At 27.3% G+C, this 18,795-nt stretch overlaps 1 long non-coding RNA gene across 2 annotated transcripts in view; it reads right to left on the bottom strand.

Moving 5' to 3' along the window:
- Positions 1-1,143: 1,143 nt before the first annotated feature.
- The window catches only part of LOC142333259 (uncharacterized), a 51,518-nt gene continuing 33,866 nt past the window's right edge, over positions 1,144-18,795 (bottom strand). Inside the window, exons 4-6 of one of the 2 annotated variants that reach the window (XR_012758571.1) lie at positions 4,887-4,978; positions 2,013-2,244; positions 1,144-1,327 (exon numbers count right to left, since the gene is read on the bottom strand). This is a non-coding gene — a long non-coding RNA (uncharacterized LOC142333259). Of the gene's footprint in view, positions 1,328-1,376; positions 2,245-4,886; positions 4,979-18,795 lie in introns of those variants that run through there. The other variant, XR_012758570.1, reaches the window with a different exon arrangement.

Below are 18,795 nucleotides of genomic sequence, written 5' to 3'. Positions count from 1 at the left end.
AAAATAGCATATAATTAATCTTTTGATTTCTGATAAAAAATTCCTTTACTGATATTTGTACTCCAGCAGATTGTGTAAAGAAACAGTAAGCAGATATTATTAATTCTGCCTGTTATGAAAATTAATTCTTAAATTTCATTGTTATGTATGCTAAATCCAAAGTTAAATTCAATATGTATATAACAGAAAATTAAAAAAAAAGTTATAAAGAAAAAAGAGCAGTCTTCAAAGATTAAATCATATTATGTCAAAGCTGCTCACATATCCTATGGCAAAGAATGAGTGACATAACCTTTAATTAGTTTTCAGTAATCCTTAACCCACCGGATTGGTCTAGTGGTTAACGCGTCTTCCCAAATCAGCTGATTTGGAAGTCGAGAGTTACAGCATTCAAGTCCTAGTAAAGCCAGATATTTTTACATGGATTTGAATACTAGATCGTGGATACCGGTGTTCTTTGGTGGTTGGTTTTCAATTAAACCACACATCTCAGAAATGGTCGAACTGAGAATGTACAAGACTACACTTCATTTACACTCATACATATCATCCTAATTCATCCTCTGAAGAATTATCTAAAAACGGTAGTTACCGGAGGCTAAACAGGAAAAGAAAGAAAGTTTTCAGTAATCCATCTTTTTCATGCAATTTACAAAACATTACTACTAATCTTTTTAAAGTAAAAAAAACTTTTTAAGTAATTCTGCTATTTCATAAATATATATATATATATATATATACAGTATATATTTTACTAAAATTTTTCATATACAAGTTTTATAACAATATACTTTCTGTTAATAAATATGTATTGATTCGAATTGTAAAGATCAATAAAATAAGTTTACACAAAGTGTTTTCTAAACAAGTTTTATTTTTTAACAATTTTTTTAAAATTTTTGTTAACTTACGCTTTTTCACATAGCAATATTATTGTAACAATATGTAACATTATTACAATATGTAACAATATTGTAACATTATTGTAACAATATGATGTAATATTGCTTAACTTAATAAAAAGAAATCAAATTAAAACCAAATAATAAAAGCCTTTGATTTTATATTAGTAATAAGGAAGACTGTTTTGTAAAAATAAAGCATCAAAATTATATTTAATAAAAATATGTCATTTCAAAATACTGAATTATTTAGAATATTTGTTACATGCAACTAAGAAAAGGAAATTTTATAAGCTTTAAACCAAAAGCTAATCAATTTTCTTTTTTATAATAACTGTTATTTTTGAGATTTTAAAAAGAAAAGAAACTCCCCTCTACCTGCAAAATACTTTTAGTGCTATCAGTCAAAAGCAGTGGAGTCATCCCTGAAAAAAATTATTATAAAAATTAACATAAACTATTTTCGTTTTTTCCTATACATTTTTTCATTTTATTACAAAATAGAAGCTGTTTTTACTGGAATATATTAAAAATTTCACATCCTATTATATTGTGTTAATTAAAATAAATTTGTGCAGAGTTCTTACAGAAAATTTTATATTAAAGCTCATTATTATTTATATATTACAAACGAATAACAGTATTTCTTATCTACAAAATAAAGATTTTAAAACATCAGAAATGAAACTTATATTGTAATAATTTAAATATTAATAACAAAAAAAAAGTTTGTTCTCTTTTTTAACCAGTTCATAAATTTGATCATAGCATACTTTATGTTCTGGAGTTTTGCAATAAAGAAGCAAGAAGAAATCCACTTTCCTTTCTACAGAAATATATATTCAATTATAAAAAGCTACAAATAGAAATCTGTTACATAATATGAACATGCATCTTCAAGGCTTCTTATTTATAATAAAAAAATAAAACGTATTGCCGTTAGAAAACTAAAAGGAAATGTAAGATGAAAAAATTGTAAAAGAGGAAAAGATACAGAATACGTAGAGTGAAGCAGTTAATAAAAAGTAGGAAGAATACCTTTGAAAGTTATAGAACAGAGCATTTTATCATATATCAAATAAAAACTAAAACTAATAAAGTAACTATTACCTTATTTTCTTAAAGTAATGCACAACATTTTTAAACAAATGCAGTGTACAGAAGAAGCTATGGTTAACAAGGTATGGCAACTTTGATTGCCAGTTCAAAGTTCTATGAAGACTCAAGTACAATATCATTCCCTTAATCTTTCTTATGCCACTTCCTTTATCTATTAGTTTTCTCTATCATGTACTTCATATGTTGAGTCACATACACTGTTTCTATTACATAAAAAATTAACCTGGAACAAAAAATTACACGTAAATTGCTATATTTCCACTGTATTTAACAAATTTTTTGGGGGGGGGTGATTAATTCACCACATAAGCTGAAAGCTTGTGAATGGGAATATGAAATGGAAATTTTGTAGTGCATGAAAAATGCCTGACTGAGATTTGAACCCAGAACCTCTGGATGAAAGGCCAAGATGTTACCGCTTTGTTACAGAGATCAGCAATATGACATGTTATGGAATGTTGCTGAAAATTAGAATTAAATAATCTAATTCTCAATCTAAAATATTGATATTCCTAAGCAAGAGAAATCGACTGATTCATAAGTATGGTATTTAATTAAATATATATTCTCAACATAATACTGGTTAAAGGTAGATATTTTTTTATCCAACTATGCTAAAAAGAAAGTACTGTATTTAAATGGTGTTTCCATAACTGCAATCCCATAACGGCTGTATCAGATTTTATAAATAATATTAGTCATGTTAAACCTGCTTATAATAAGTTTTGAAACTTAATAAGTAACCGCAAAAAAAATAATGGCATTAAAACAAGTATTTTTTATTCCTTTATTTCTGTTTAGCTTGCCATTTTATTCAGTTACTGAAATATTTTTCAAACAACTGAAGGAACAGTAAAAAAAATACTCTTGTTTTGTTACTTTATAATCTTTTCTGCTGTTTAAGGCTCATCTAAAAAAAAGTAGTATAAACTGTATAAAAACTAATTTTTTTTAGTATCTTCAACAAATTTGTATATATAATTTTACAAACGTTTTTCAAATTATCGGCTACTTTTCAACAAGTAACAAAAACCTGCTATGACTATTTTGATAAGCTAAGGACATGTATATGTATAATTAGAGGCATGTATATTTACTCTTGCAAAAAAATGATTAGCTGGTACACTGTTTTATGAAAAGCTGTGTGGTCTATGTTATTATTACACATGATCATTGAAGCACATGGTGATTGATGATCATACGATCATTAAAGGACTTTTTCTTATCGCAGTAGTTATTTTGATATCTCGTTTAATATCATTTCATAAAGATTAAAATAATGGTTACATTTAATTACTGTACACATTTTATTATTCAGTTTGAAAGAAACATAACAGATTTCAAATAATTTAAAAAAATAACCATTGTTGACCAACAATTATTATTATACAAAAAATAATCAACAGCTGAAAAATTGTTGTCCAGAAAACAATTCATTATAAGAAGAATGGGAAAACATTGGTTATTAGGGAATTAATACGATTTTTTAAATGTTTTGTGTTGATAAAATTTTTGTCTTTTTAATGATGAATTCAACATATAAGCTTGCCTAATCAGGATATCTGGCTGAAATGCTACCTCTTACCAAAGTGATCAGCATATTGGGCTAAAAAGTAGTCAAAAAGTACTTTTTCTAGTTTTCCAATTCAATAATTGGGAATTCCTAAATCATTTCTCAGACAATCTCTTCAACTAAAAAACATTAACGATGCTCTCGTTACAGTAGATGGGACATTTATCTAGTAGAAGGATGTAGCAAGATTAGACCCACTGAACAAATAATGTTGAAGAAAGAGATCAAAGATAAAGGAAAGTGTTAGAGGTGAGAATATATCTTAAGTAAAAACTTTAGATATCCAAATAAGTTCCATCTGCATCAAACATTTATTTTTTAAGAGATTGTGGCAATGTTGAATATAAATGTTACAAATTTTTATTTTGGATGTTATATTATACGACTTTAAAACAAATAGCGAATATTCTATTTTTATAATAATAATAATAATAAAATAGAACAGATTAAAATCGTATAACAAATTATAATAGCCAGTTTCTCACAACTGTAACTGATCATTTCTTAGAAGCTATTAAAATATTATGTAAGCATCTTAGGCGGAGGGAGCTTTGCTTACTTTTTCGGGCAAAGGGCAGGGGCAATTAAAATGTATTCCTAAGACCTAAGATAACAGAAATAAAAAATCGACCAAAGTGTTTTGTCAATAAAAATTTAATTTGTACACTAATATAAACAATTTTATTAATTTCTGGAATATTTAAAACATTTTTAATAATCTTTTGGTTATATTAATTTCAAGTAAATTTCTAAAATGTTTCAAGCATTTCATAGTAGTTTTGGTTTATTAAAGCAACGTCCAGTGTAAAGTTCATGAGCTTATTCATCAAAATTAAACTGCAACTAATTCTCTAAGATTTGTATTTGATAATTAATTGTTACTTTCAACAGTTAATACATGTAGTTGTATACATCCCACCTTCTGATTAAAAATAAAAACTTATGTAAATAAACAATAGTTATAATTTTTGTGAATATGTATTATTGCATCAGGAATTTCATTTGATATATCCTGAGGAAACTAAATCGATGTGAATGTTCAAATCAATTGATAAAAAGCTGATATATAAATAAAACAATAAAAGTGGTCTTAAACTTTTATGAGTGAATTTGAATTTATTATTTAAATAATAATTATAACTAAATAATAATTTGGTTTTAATTAAATTAGTGAATAAAGTGAAAACAAGCATAAAATTTTAAAACTAAATAATTTTTAATAAAAAACCAAACGTAAGTTATTTAGCATATAATATATTATGATTGATGTAACTGTTTGGATAGTGACTTACAAATTAACTAGTTATCTATTATTTTTTCATTTTTCCAAATTATCTCCTTCCTTATCACGGGACATCTTTGTTAAAAAGGCTGTGTGATATGACTGAAAAATAAAAAATAAAATACACACAAATAATTATTTACTATAATTTTCAATAAGTTAAATAAAATATAATTTACGTGGTTATAAAATAAATGTAAATTATTATCACTTACACAATCATGACTATTTTGTCATTATTTAATATTTTTCTGTGTAATAATATCCACATATGAATTTTAATACCATGTGATGATGAAATTCCAAAAATTTAATCAATAATAAAAACACAGAAATAACTGAATAAAGCCAGCTTAAAAATATTTTTTCAACAGTCACATAGTTTATTATTGCTAGATTCTTCCTCAGTAATAATTAGCCAACATTTAGTAACCAGACTTTTCCAGATTCTAAATGACAACTAATGATTTAACTAATTTTGCTGATTTTTAATTAATTGAATCCCAATGACCAAAATGCACCACTAGTAAAATATGCATGTAAATGAAAATACATGTTTTTCCTTGACTTTAAGAAAAAGTATTTGATTACAATATTCAAAATATGTGGTAAAATATCATAATTAGATACAGCCCCTCTGTGTGTTGACTGTTCCTGTCCACTACCCTTTCCCTTTCCATATTCTTTGTCCATTCTTCCTTAGATAGGTAACTACCTAAAATTAAAACAAATAAAAATTGTTTTTATTCCTCCTGTTATCTGTCCCAGATTTTACTATAATTGGGATACATATAAAGTAGCTATGGTTTAGGTACCAATCAGAGTTGCTTCCTCTGAAAGGAATGATATTCACTATACATCTAGTACCTTAACTGAACAGAGTGAATGGAATACTAATTTTACAGTACATTTTGTTTATTGAAGAGGGCAGTGTGGGAGAATGACTTCATTACTTGCTTAACCTATACATTGCTTATTTATAAACCTGGTATAAATCTTTTCTTGAAAATTAATAAGTTTTAAAAGTGAATTGTGACTCATGTCAGCTTGTGTACAAACACTAAAGTTTTGGCACTTAATATAAAAATTACTTAGAAATACTTATTTTGATGGCCCCCCATTGTAAATTTTATAGTTACATAAATGGTAGACTTTTAAAATAATAAATTGTATTGTTAAATTGATTTGATGACAATATTTTTAATTTTATTCCATCATCATGACTTATTACTAAAAGTTATGGTGAGAATGCACTAACAGAGTAATAATTGCAGAATATGTAATACAATATGTTAGAAAATTCATCATCATTTGGTACTCTGGCTGAGGTCCTTTACTCTCTCATGTCTCCATTAATTTCTGTCTTAAGCCTTCTCCTTTCTCCCCTTGTAGTTAATAATCTTCACCTCATCTATTAACTTTATTTCTCTTCTTCTGTTTCTTTTACCGCATTTCTGTTACCTTCTTATTTACCTTATTTCTGTTTCTTCTACTGCATTTGTAGAAATTCCACTTCCTATAACTACATGTCAACTGGATGTGTGTCCTGCATAAGTATTCTTCAATCCTGTTTATCATGTCCTCTTTCTTCACTTTATCCATTCATTCATTCTTCTCGATATTCACATTTCAAAAACCTCCCGATGTCCATGTTTCACTTCCATATAACAATACACTCCTGAGTATAGCATTTTGCTAACCTATTTCTTTCTTAACTTTGTAATTACAGACTTTTAATATATAGTAATTTTCTTTTTTTATTAAAGGATTCCTTTGACTTAGCTATCCTTACAGAACTGGAAGAGAGAATTATTGTATTATTACAAAATTAAAGAATAATAATTAATCACTGCTTAATATTAAAATTTATGGTGATACACTAATGTCATTGCGAAGGTTGCATTAAAAATATAAATAAAAAGTAATAGAAAAATTTAAAGAGTAAAATATAAAAACAACAAAATAATCCATCAATCCTTGAAGTAATTTCTTTTTGACCTTTTTTTTCACTCCTTTTCTTATTTTTACCAAGATATTGCTTTCTCATATTTTGTGAAAGTGACTTTTTTTTTAAAACAAGGAAAATATTTGTTATAAACCTACCCATATTTAACATAAAATACAGGCCTCGCACAGAGATGGTGTTAGTACGCTTAATTTCTTGATGGCAGCGCGTGATTCAATTCTTCATTAGTTTACTTTCAAATCGCTATATCACTTTGTATTCTAGTTACATTCCTTTGTAAACTATTTACATTCCTTCTGAAAGGATTAAGTGCAAAGGAAATTAACAAACAGCTTGTTACAACATTGGGAGACTCTTCTTCATCAAATACCACAGTTAAACACTGGGTTGCAGAGTTTAAAGTAGGTTGAACACGCAGTAGCGATCAAACATGTAGTGGATGTCCTTCTGAAGTGACTACACCACAAATGATAGAAAAATTACATAAAATCATATTGACAGATTGACGCGTAAAATTGAAAAGTTAACAGTCTGTAGGTATGTCAACAGAACACATGCAGAGTATTTTGCCAGAACAATTGGGCATGAACAAGTGTGTGCTAGTGGATGCTGCCATGGTTCCTCACGCCAAGAATGATGACAAAAAAATTTCAAGCGATTGTCTCAAGCTCTTTGACGCAATCCAAAGGAATTTTTATGTCAATTTGTGATGATGAGACTGATCTTGCTCCCAATGACTATCACTTATTTACTAATCTAAAAAAATACCTTGGAAAGAAGAGATTTTCAACCAATAATGAAGTTATTGCCGCCAAAGACAGTTATTTTATGAAGTTGGATAAATCGACATACTGAATTGTCATAAACGCTCTTGTGCAACCCTAACCTAAGTTTATAGACGTTAATGGTGATTATGTTGAAAAATAAATCAAAATATACCCAGAAAAATGTCGTTTTCTTTTCCAAATTCCAGAACTTATCACCCAACCTTATAGCACTAAAAATGTAAAATAAACTAAAACAACTAGTTTAAAAAAACAGCCCTAGAAGTAAAAAGTAATTCTTCTTAAATTATACAGTAAATTTTGATTTTTTAAATCAGAACTAATAAATAATAATAAAATTTAATATAATGTTTAACTTAAGATATATGTTATAACAATTTTTTTTTTTTTTTATTTTTATTTGTTTTGTTTGTGCAACAGAACAGTTGCACAAAACCTTTGTATGTTGCACAATATCACATAAAGTCACAAAAGAACAGCCACAAGTCAACAACCCACATATAAATTAAAAATACAATATTCAAAACACAATAATAATAATAATAACAATTATACAGTGAAATACAAAAAAAAATAATAATTAGAACTTTAAAAACGGTAGCTATGGAGTGATAATAAAAACACATAGATGACAACATACAAACACAAAAACACAATATTATTAATACATTCCAAATAAAACAAGTTATAAGCAATAATCCTTAAAAAAACAACAATGATTTTAAAATCATGAAAGCGAGCATTACACAAAGGACAATAATCCATCGTCACGTAACCCTCTCAAATTTTTAATGAAGGTCGTCTCTTCTTCCCAAAAGCTTAGCCTCTCCTGGAACTCCACTGCAACACTGGTACACCGCTCAATCGGAGACACGGTGGAACCAACCGGTGTCACAAATTGCCTAAAAGACATCACTGGCTTGGTCCCGCAAGACAACATGGTAACGCGTCGATAGTTTATCTTACAGAGCTTTATAAAAGAAAACCAAGTCAAAGTACGTTCTTCTATCAGATAACCTGGAAAGGTCTAATCGCCTCAACATATCCTCTCTACTAGCGCCAACAAAACAATCTCCAAAGTTAAAACACATCCACTTCAAGAACCTATTCTGAACACCCTCAACCAAATCAGAGGCAAAAACTCGTGTACTTTTCCACACCACGGTCGAGTACTCCAAGCGACTCCTCACCAAAGATTTGTACAGCAGGTTACAAGTGGAAATATTGTTAAACCGTCCACAAATCCAAAGGACAAGACCAAGGTCCTGGCGTGCTTTATTGACAACCTGAGCAACATATATTTTAAATAATAATAATAACAATAATATTATTATTATTTAAAAATTTAATTTTAATTAAATTGATTAAAAATAGTATCTTTCATCAAAATGGCTACAGAGAAAATACACTGTGGAAAAAAATTAATTCTTACAATTTTTAATTAAATACTTTAAAACAAGGATCGTCCATTTTTATATTTTATACTCCAGGACAACTGTATAAACCTTTATGAAATATACATCGAATGGTTCTCCTTCAATGTGTGAATTATGTAAGATATATGATGATTTCAACTGAATAAAACAGTTAACAACCCACACTATTTTGTCCAAGATTAAAAATCAATACTGATTTGAAATTCATCAAATAAAAATTCTTGAAAAATGGGATTTAATTAAATATATATTACAGATTCCTGTAAGAAAATTATGCATAATTATTTTCAAAATTTGAAAAATATATTGCTTTATATATATATATATATAATATATAAATGTTAAATTATATTAGTTAATATAAATGAAAATAATTATAAACAGTTCATTAAAACTTAAAATATTATGGAATTAAAGTAGCTTATTTAATAATACATATAAATAAATCCTGGTAACACTAGAAGAAAAGTGATCTCATGTTAAAAGTAATAAGTTTTGAATATTAAAAATTTTTTATTATAAGGTATTAAAATTATTTATCCCAGAATTAGGCATTAGATATATAAAACTTCAAATGTATCATTTTGTTTGCCAAACAGTACAAACAAATACAACAAAATGATTAGAAATCATGTTTTACAAAGCAGATAAAAACAAAGATTTAAATGAATCAATACGCTTGAATAATATGAAATTAACAAACACAATGTACACAATATACCCAATAAAAACAGCATATTTAATAAATAAACTCAATATATTGTTTAGTTACAGGGCCTTAATCTTTTTAAGATGAGTGAAATAAACCCAAAAAGGTCTAAGAAATAGTTTCATTAATTTAAAAGCAATTAATGATTAATGATTTTTTTTATTTATTTTATACAATTTGTAGGGCCTGTACATCCATTTTCAGTTTAAATAATACATCATACCATCTGAAATCATTTGTTTTTTTTATTTTCTTACATAATAAAATTTAATTTAAAATATTTTTTTTTTATAAGCTTTTATTTAACTTGCTTTAGTTATAATCAAATCTTGCAACACATATATCTTTTGATCTATCGTATGAAAATCAATGAAATTTGGTACACGTATGTAACTTCGATGACAATACAATACTACGGTGTTAGAATTTGGATGTGTATCTCATTTAATTAAAACTATATGTAATTGATCCAAAAGGTTCAAAAGAAAAAAAATATATATTGTAAATAACACATTTATAATTTTATAACAGCAAAATATTTAAATTAGTTAACAAGGAAAAAAGGTAATGGTTTAAAATTATGTCAAAGTAAACAAAAATTTATTACAAAATATTTATCAATTAGAAAAAGTTGAAAATGGCAATTAAGCAGAAACAAAAAGTATTTCTTATAAGTAATAAGATAAACTGAATAGTTTATTACAAAAGAAATATATACTGTATTGATGTATACATAACTATTTTTAAAGCATATTTTGTTACAAAAAAAAAAAATCAATACAAGTAGTAGAAGACAAACAGCAGACAACATGACAAAATATAAAATATCAAAACCAATCTAAATGTAGCATTCATTAATAAATGATTAACTGTCAGTATTGATCTCTGCGTTACTTTTCCATACCGTAAAGGCAAGAGTGACACTAACACCAAATAGTAAAAAAATAAAATAAAAAACCACTATACTTGTAACATAATAATATAACACTAATTTTACTTCCCTGGCCAATATGAACAGGATAGCTATGTTAAAGGAGAAAGTATTGTGATCATGTCTAAAAACATATAGGGTTTTTACAAATCTTTACAAATTAGGGTCCAACTAATTCATCTAGACTAGAAAAAAAACATGTATGTTTGTACATACGTATGTTTGTGTTACACTGCTTTTAGTGTTTAGTGTTATTTCAGAACTGACCACAATTATTTTCTTCAAATTTGACCTAAATATTTCTATATATGAGGCACTGGTCATATTCATTAAGAAGATGGAGGGATATGATCAAAAAACTGATCTTTTCAGAGACATTTTAGAAAAAACTTTATTAAAGCAAATTTGTTACCTACAATGCAAATATAAATAATCAAACCAAACTTTTTTTCAAGAGGTCAACCCCCACCTCTTGAAATTAAAATACATGCTTTTTGTTATTTTTTTCTCTCCCTTCAGTTTAAATATTTTTCAAAACTTTTTTGAAAGGTTCTTCTTCATATATACACACCTATCAAGAAATGTTGACTTTTTTTTAAATTACAGACCCTGGACCTAAATACAGAAAAGGTTTTTGAACATTTTATTTTAGAGATTATTGAGGCGATTTTTATATTTAGAGAAAACTTTTCTTTAATTTGTTAAACTTCTTAACCTGTATAGCTATTTTTAGAAAAGTCTTTCTTAAGATTTATTCCCCCCACAAAAATTAGTATATTTTATTGTTTTTTGGTTGTAACAGATTAATAACAAGAAAAGTCATGCAGTAACATCCCAGTTTTTTTTTTTAAATTAAAACAATACTACTTTGATCACAAAAACTTTTTCAATTTTAAAGACTTTTAAACCTATAAATTCCATAATTAGGAATATATATATACTTAACCAACCCTTCTTTCTTTGTGTTTAGCCTCTGGAACAACCGTAAGGTATTACTTCAGAGGATGAATGAGGATGATGTGTATGAATGTAAATGAAGTGTAGTCTTGAATAGTCTCAATTCGATCATTCCTGAGATATATAGTTAATTAAAAACCAATCACCAAAGAACACTGGTATCCACGATCTAGTATTCAAATCCGTGTAAAAATAACTGGCTTTACTAGGACTTGAACGCTGTAACTCTCGACTTCCAAATCAGCTGATTTGGGAAGACGCGTTCTAGACCAACCCGGTGGGCTTGGTTATCTGACCTGAGTAAAATAATCATCCCTACCACACGATTATAGTCGCGCAAGCGAACAATGGTTTTATTTAGTTCCCAGCCGCTCATTCTGCGGCTGTATCCATGATCTAATATCCAAATCTATATAAAAGTAACTGCCTTTACAAGGATTTGACCTTAGTACTCTTGACCCTAACTTAATTTGACTCTTAACCAATCCTAACTGATTTTTACCTTCCAATTAACAATTACAGTTTACTTTCCCAATAACAGTTTAAATCGGAGGAAAACTGGTATTATATATTTCCAAAAAATGATCATTCTCCTGTATATTTTTATATTTCTTTTTTTTTTTGTTCCTTGAGACAAAACGTGTTAAAATTTGGCTTAAAAAATTTTTTACGTAAACATATCTGAACTGCATATCATATTGACTTAAAATTGATGACTTTGTATCTTAGAACAGTATATTTCTCTATTTTATTCTAGGTCTAAAATAATAAATATTGATAAGGCAGGTTGTGTATTAAGAAGTAATAAGGCAAATCAATTTTTGTTCATTAGGAATAAGAGGATGCAGAGTGTTATGAAAATATAAACCACCTGCTCCTATACAGAGTAGACATTTCAAAAAAGGTCACACTAAACTTCTACAAATGATTCAAAATATAAAGAACAACATACCAAATTAATTTTCTAAATCAAAGAAAAATGTTTAGTTTTACATTAAATACTACTAGAAATGTTTAATTTTCTGTTTGTCTGATACCCCTTATTTTTTAAAAATAATATATATATATATATATATATATATATATATATATATATATATACCGGGTGATCTTTTGAAAAGTTACCACAATTATTATTCAACAGCTGTCAGTCCCATTGTATTTCTGTTTGCAGACATGTATACCATTCTTGGGGGGAACCTTTTTAAAATTGTTTTCAAAGGGATGGATTCCACCCTCTTTGCTACACCTACCCCAATCAAAAATCTTAAATGGAACTGGTAACATTTAATTATATTAATTGACAAAAAAAATATGAATATTGGTGAGAAGAAAATAAAAATCCGTTTACCCCTTTAGTAGGTGCGAAAAACCATTTGGAGTAGAATGTTTTTAAATTTCAGTCCAACAAAAATAACTATAAAATTATGTGATATTACTTATAAAACCATTTGAAATAATTATAATCTATATATTAAGACTGTAAAAATGATTTTTTAAATTACCAACACAAAATTCTAACCTTAAATGTTTTCTAAATTTTCAAGGGTTGAAAACTTCTTCTTCTTTAAATGAGATGATGTAGCTTGTGTCTCATCATTGGAAGACCCTTTCAATGACAAGTAATTAGGTACAAATAAAATAAAAATTGGTTCACTGGTATTGACGTTATGATTAAAAATGTGTTTTTTTTTAGGTTAAGTTGGGATACAGTATTACTGACCCAAATCATTAGGTCTGAAATCGTCCATTCTTCTTAAAAATTTGGGTTTTAGATTTCTCCAGCATTAAAAAAACATACCAGTAAACACAGCATTATAACATCAATTAAACAATCAACTAAATGCTAAATATTTGAGTTTCTTATTCGAATACATATTAAGCAAAGCATTAAAAAATACCAGAATTGATCTAATTAACAATTCTTTTAAAAGCTTATCAACAGACTAATATTGAAAAATTTTTTTATTTAATTTTTAATAAATTAATAACAAGATTCCTTAAACAATCAGGAAATTTATTAAAAATAGAAACTGAATATCTTTTTTGTATAACCAATAAAAAAAAGTAGGTTCTCACTTGAAAATATTAAACATAAAGCATTTCACCATTCCTTGTTAATTTCGCTACAAATGACATAATTAAACAAAGGGCACTAGGAAATTTTTCAATATGATAGAATGGATCATTACAGGCAGTTACAAGTTAGCGCATGTTTAGACAGGCCCCAAGCTACACTGTAGCCGCTTTAGTCACTGACTCAGTGTCATTTGCTTTTTAGTTAAACAAGGCTTTTTTGGTTAAAATAGGTTTTGAGTTAAGTGAAAACAGGTACTGATGTCGTTGTGGTCCAAAACCAAATGAAGATCAATTTTACATTATAATTTTGCATGTGGGTTAAGTATTAATCAGTGTTTAGACAAAATGACTTCTGTGCTTGGAGAGGCTTGTTCTCACTGTATAACAATATGTAGTTGGACCGAGAGTATGAAAGAGTAAATTTTGGCCTTGAGGAAGCTCCAAGGTCAGATTGACCGTCTTTGTCTGTGACTAAGGGAAACATTACTTAGCACAAAAAATACTGGAGACAAACAGGTGTATGACCTATGACATACCACCAAATAGAGGTGTCCTTGGACAATAATATACCAGCAGTTTGTGCTGTTACATAAGCCATATATTAGAGTACACTGTTCTCCAAGGTGCTGAAGAGACTAAAAAGGGACATTTTATGAGTGTGATAACTTCTAAAGAGCAAGGGGCAGTAAGTGTGCCCAAATCTGATGTATGTAATACGGCAGGGTTTCTTTGAAGACTGGTTTAGAAGGATGAAGAAATGTATAACGATGGTGAAAATTATTTTGAAAAATTATAACAATATAAGTCATACTGTAAAATTTTGTAATGCCTTATTTTTTAAATGATGTGTGTAACAGAATAAAAAAAATTCTATGTTAACACATCAAAAAATCATTCAGTGGATGGATTGTAACAATTTATCTATAAATATGGCTAAGATCATTGGAATTGATTTTAGGTAAACATACCACTTTTAAGTACACGATACTTTTCCTACTAATGATAAAATTATTACTTTCCGTTTCCTATAATGTAATGTAAAATCAAATGTTTTTTAGATGATAATTTTTACAAGATGGTTTCCATTTACATCCAGATTACACCATACTACTTTATTCTAAAAACTCTCAACTAATCTCTAAGGTAGGGGAATGCTGTTAAATAATTATTAGGCTGTATATCAATCAGTAAACCCATGAATAAAATATAACATTCATCTTTGGACTACTAAAGTAATGACAAGTTTTCATAATACAAAAATCAGCTGTTGGATCTTTGCTTGGTGCCATGTAGACCAATTTTTTTTTTAATAAAATATTTTTACAATTCCCTATGTTTATATTAATGAATGTACAACATATGCTTATCGAACAAAAACATCTTCTTTTTTTTAAAATAAATAATAATAAAGTATTCACTTTTATCAGAGAAGACAACATAACTATTTACATGTAAACAGCATAATATTTTGACCTACAGCAGTAATCAAGAGTATGTTTCTTTGTGGATAGTAAAACTAAATTAGTTTTTTATTTCAACATTATTTTATTTTTATTTAAAAAAAATGAATTATATTATGTTTCACAGAAAATGCCATTAAATAAAAACCAAATTCTGAATTTAAAAAATTTGTCAAAAGATTACAATTAAAAATGCCCATGAACTATTAAAAAAATATATTTCCTTATAAAAAAATAATCTACAATACATGTTTACTGAAGGGCAGTATTTTAAACAATTACAGGCTAACAACTTGTAGATATTTTATTCATGAAATAATTATAATAAAAGAAATAATGCAACAAGATTCATGATCTGATAAAATATATCATTGAATAGGTCAATACAAAACAGGAATGTCAGCAACAAGGATAATATTTTAATAGATTTTTAAGCAGTAAACAAGCATTAATAGTACTAAAAAAGAGTTTTTTTTAGATGTCTAGTATCAAGTTCAGCCTTGACAGTTATAGCTACTGATAGATAAGTTTGTTTAATTCACAACAGTAAACAAGATAAATTTACAGACAGATTTCCCTTTTTGGAGTAAAGCATCAAAATTATTATTTTTATATGAAACAATGGGAGCAAGCGTAAAAGTAAATAAAAATAAGAACAAATGTTAGTCTTTCACTATTATGGTGAAAAGTTTGTAAACAGTATTATGTGGAATAGTCTTGAAAAAATTCAGAAAGAAGTTTATGTTCCTTTATACTGAAGTTTAGTTTAGTCATTAATTATAATTTTTTTTCAACCCATTCGATAAAATTTAATATTAAATCTTTCAGCAACAAATAAGTAGTACAATAAGTGAATTTTCACTGCCTTACTTGAATAATAATAACATAATTTTTAAAGTTATATGGCCCTAATTCAATTTTTACACAGTCTATCACTTCTTTGATTACCAACGGATCACAAAAATACCTAACTATTAATCTTATATATAAATGGGAAATTCTGACTGTCTGTTTGTTTACAAAAGCATTATGCAAGAACCAACCAACCAACTCATTTCAAATTTTCAGGATAGATTTTTGTTATCCCAGGGAAGGTTTTAAGCCACAGATCACGGCTCTAGTCTCCTTGAGTGTTATGATATTAAAGATATTTATTAAAAAAAAATTAATCCCTTTACTTCATTATACTTCTGTAGCATCCATTGTAGCAGAAATATAATGAAGTAAAAGGATTAATTTCTTTTCTTCACGTATATCTGAAAAATATTTAATATTTTCATTACCATGAGGATTATGAATGCATCGGGGGAGTTTCAGGCTAGACAATAAGGCAAGTGACTAGTTATAATTATAATATTATTACATATTATCATAAAAGTAAAAACTTTAGATATGCAATTAAGCTCCATTTGCATGAACCTTTTTTTTTTTAGTGATTGGAATAATGTTGAATATAAATATTACAAATTTTTATTTCAGATATTACATTATACAACTTTAAAACAAAGGTATTGGGTCAATCCATTTGAAGTGACCCAAGTGGATGCTTGACCAATTCTGAAAAATTACAACTTACCCACTTGTTTCCTATATGTCTCAGGACATTAACACTATTTTTTTAATTTTTTATTTAAGCAGTTTGCCTGCGGTGACCATTTTTGTTATGGTGCACATACCTATTTTTGGTTGTATGATTGTAAGGATTTATAGAAAAAACCATAACTAAAAAACCGTTAGTTCTGCAAGGATGAAACAAAAAGCAGTTTATTTGTATTTTCTCATGGTAAAAGATTGGTCCAGTGGTTTGTTTAACTATCTCTCTTCTTTCTATTAAAAATTACCAATAAAGTTGAACATGAAAAACAGTGAAATTTCACTTTTGATAATTTTTTTAAGAAGCAGGAATGGCATAGACAGTTTGAACTATTTGTTTTTATATGTAGGTATATGTTAGTAATTTACCATAAATAATATTAATGGTGATATATTTGCCCCTAAATTTTTATGAATTTTTAAAAACTTATTTTTTTTAAATTCAAATTTTGGCTTGAAAAACTCAGATGAGGCTGGTTTTAAAAATATCAAATTTGCACAAATTGCAGTATTTTTATAGATGTTTATAGCAAATAAAATTTTTTTGTGTATTGAACTAATAAAAAAGTTATAACCTCTCAAAAATCATGAAAAACCTGTGTTAAAAGGGATACCATTTTGACCTAATCATAACCTGATACCAAAATCATCACCTATAGTTTGCAAATTCTAGTGCGCTCAGTGAGACTTGTGGCGTTTTCACGTAAACTTTATCTTGCGAGATAATTAAACAGTGTTCCTTAACAGATTAGTGGCAGAATTCAGCAAAAACACATGTCATATGTTGTTTTTATGTATGAATCAATTTTTAAGTTACTTTAAATAGTTTTTGCATGAACTTTTTTTTTTTGAAAATGTCTTTCGCCCACAACCATAAAACACAGCCACCCGCAAAGGGTTAAATCGCTCTTTCCGTAAACCCTTACAATCACAAAAATAGGTATGCACACTACAACAAAAATGGCTGCTACAGATAAACTGCTTAAATAAAAAATGTAAAAAAAAATTAGTTTTAAGGTCCTGAAACATGTAGAAAACAAGTGGGTAAGTTTCAATTTTTTTTGGATTTGGTCAAACAACCAGCTTATGTTTTTTAGGGACACTTAAATGGATTGACTCTATTTTATTTTGTTAATAATAATAACAATAGAATAGATTTAAATTATATAAAAAGTTAACAGCCAGTTTCTCACAACTACAATTGGACATTTCTTAGGAGCTATCTAAGTATTAGGTAAGCATCTTAGAAGGAGGGATTAAAGGTTTTAATTACTTTTTCTGGCAAAGGTTAGAGGTAATCCATGTAGTTACTCAATTACTTTCCAGCTTCCGATTAAAAATAAAGAAAAACTAAGTAAACTAACAATAGATTTTATTTTGAATATGTATTAATAAATCTGGAATTTTGGATGGTACATCCACAGGTCCTTAGGAAACTAAATCAATGTTGATGTTCAAATTGGTTGATAAAATCAGAGATAACAGCTAAAATTGTAAGAGGACTTACAATTTTTGACTTAATTTGAATTTATTATTTAAATAATAATTATAATTAAGTAATTAATTTAGTTTTAATTAAATTAATGAAAAAAGTGGCAACAAGCACAAGTCAGACTACATAATTTTTACAATCCACTTCAACAATTTTATCCTTCTTTTAGGGCTGTTTATCAACCGATTTGAACAATAATAAATGTATTTTGTTCAGTATACAAGGCTTAACAATAATTTTTTTTTAATTGTATTTTTAAATTAAAAAGCTTAATTGCAGAAGTGAGATGTATATACGTTCCAAAACAGGTATTTCAAAAATTTATTTAATTAAAAAGGTGAAATTAGCCCAAATTTAAAATTTTAACTAATGAAACATAATCCAATAAAATTCTATTATGAAGCTATTAATGTTTTAAAAATTTAAAACAGCTGATATTTGTACAAAATGAAAAAAACGATGTTACCACACTGCAGTATTCTTGTTGTAACAAAACCTGTAGATTGTAAAA

Source organism: Lycorma delicatula, chromosome 12 (genome assembly GCF_047948215.1).
Source record: "Lycorma delicatula isolate Av1 chromosome 12, ASM4794821v1, whole genome shotgun sequence".
Classification (NCBI taxonomy): Eukaryota; Metazoa; Arthropoda; class Insecta; order Hemiptera; family Fulgoridae; genus Lycorma; species Lycorma delicatula.
Note: the sequence above shows the minus strand (reverse complement) of the source record. Positions and strands in the feature narration are given on the sequence as shown.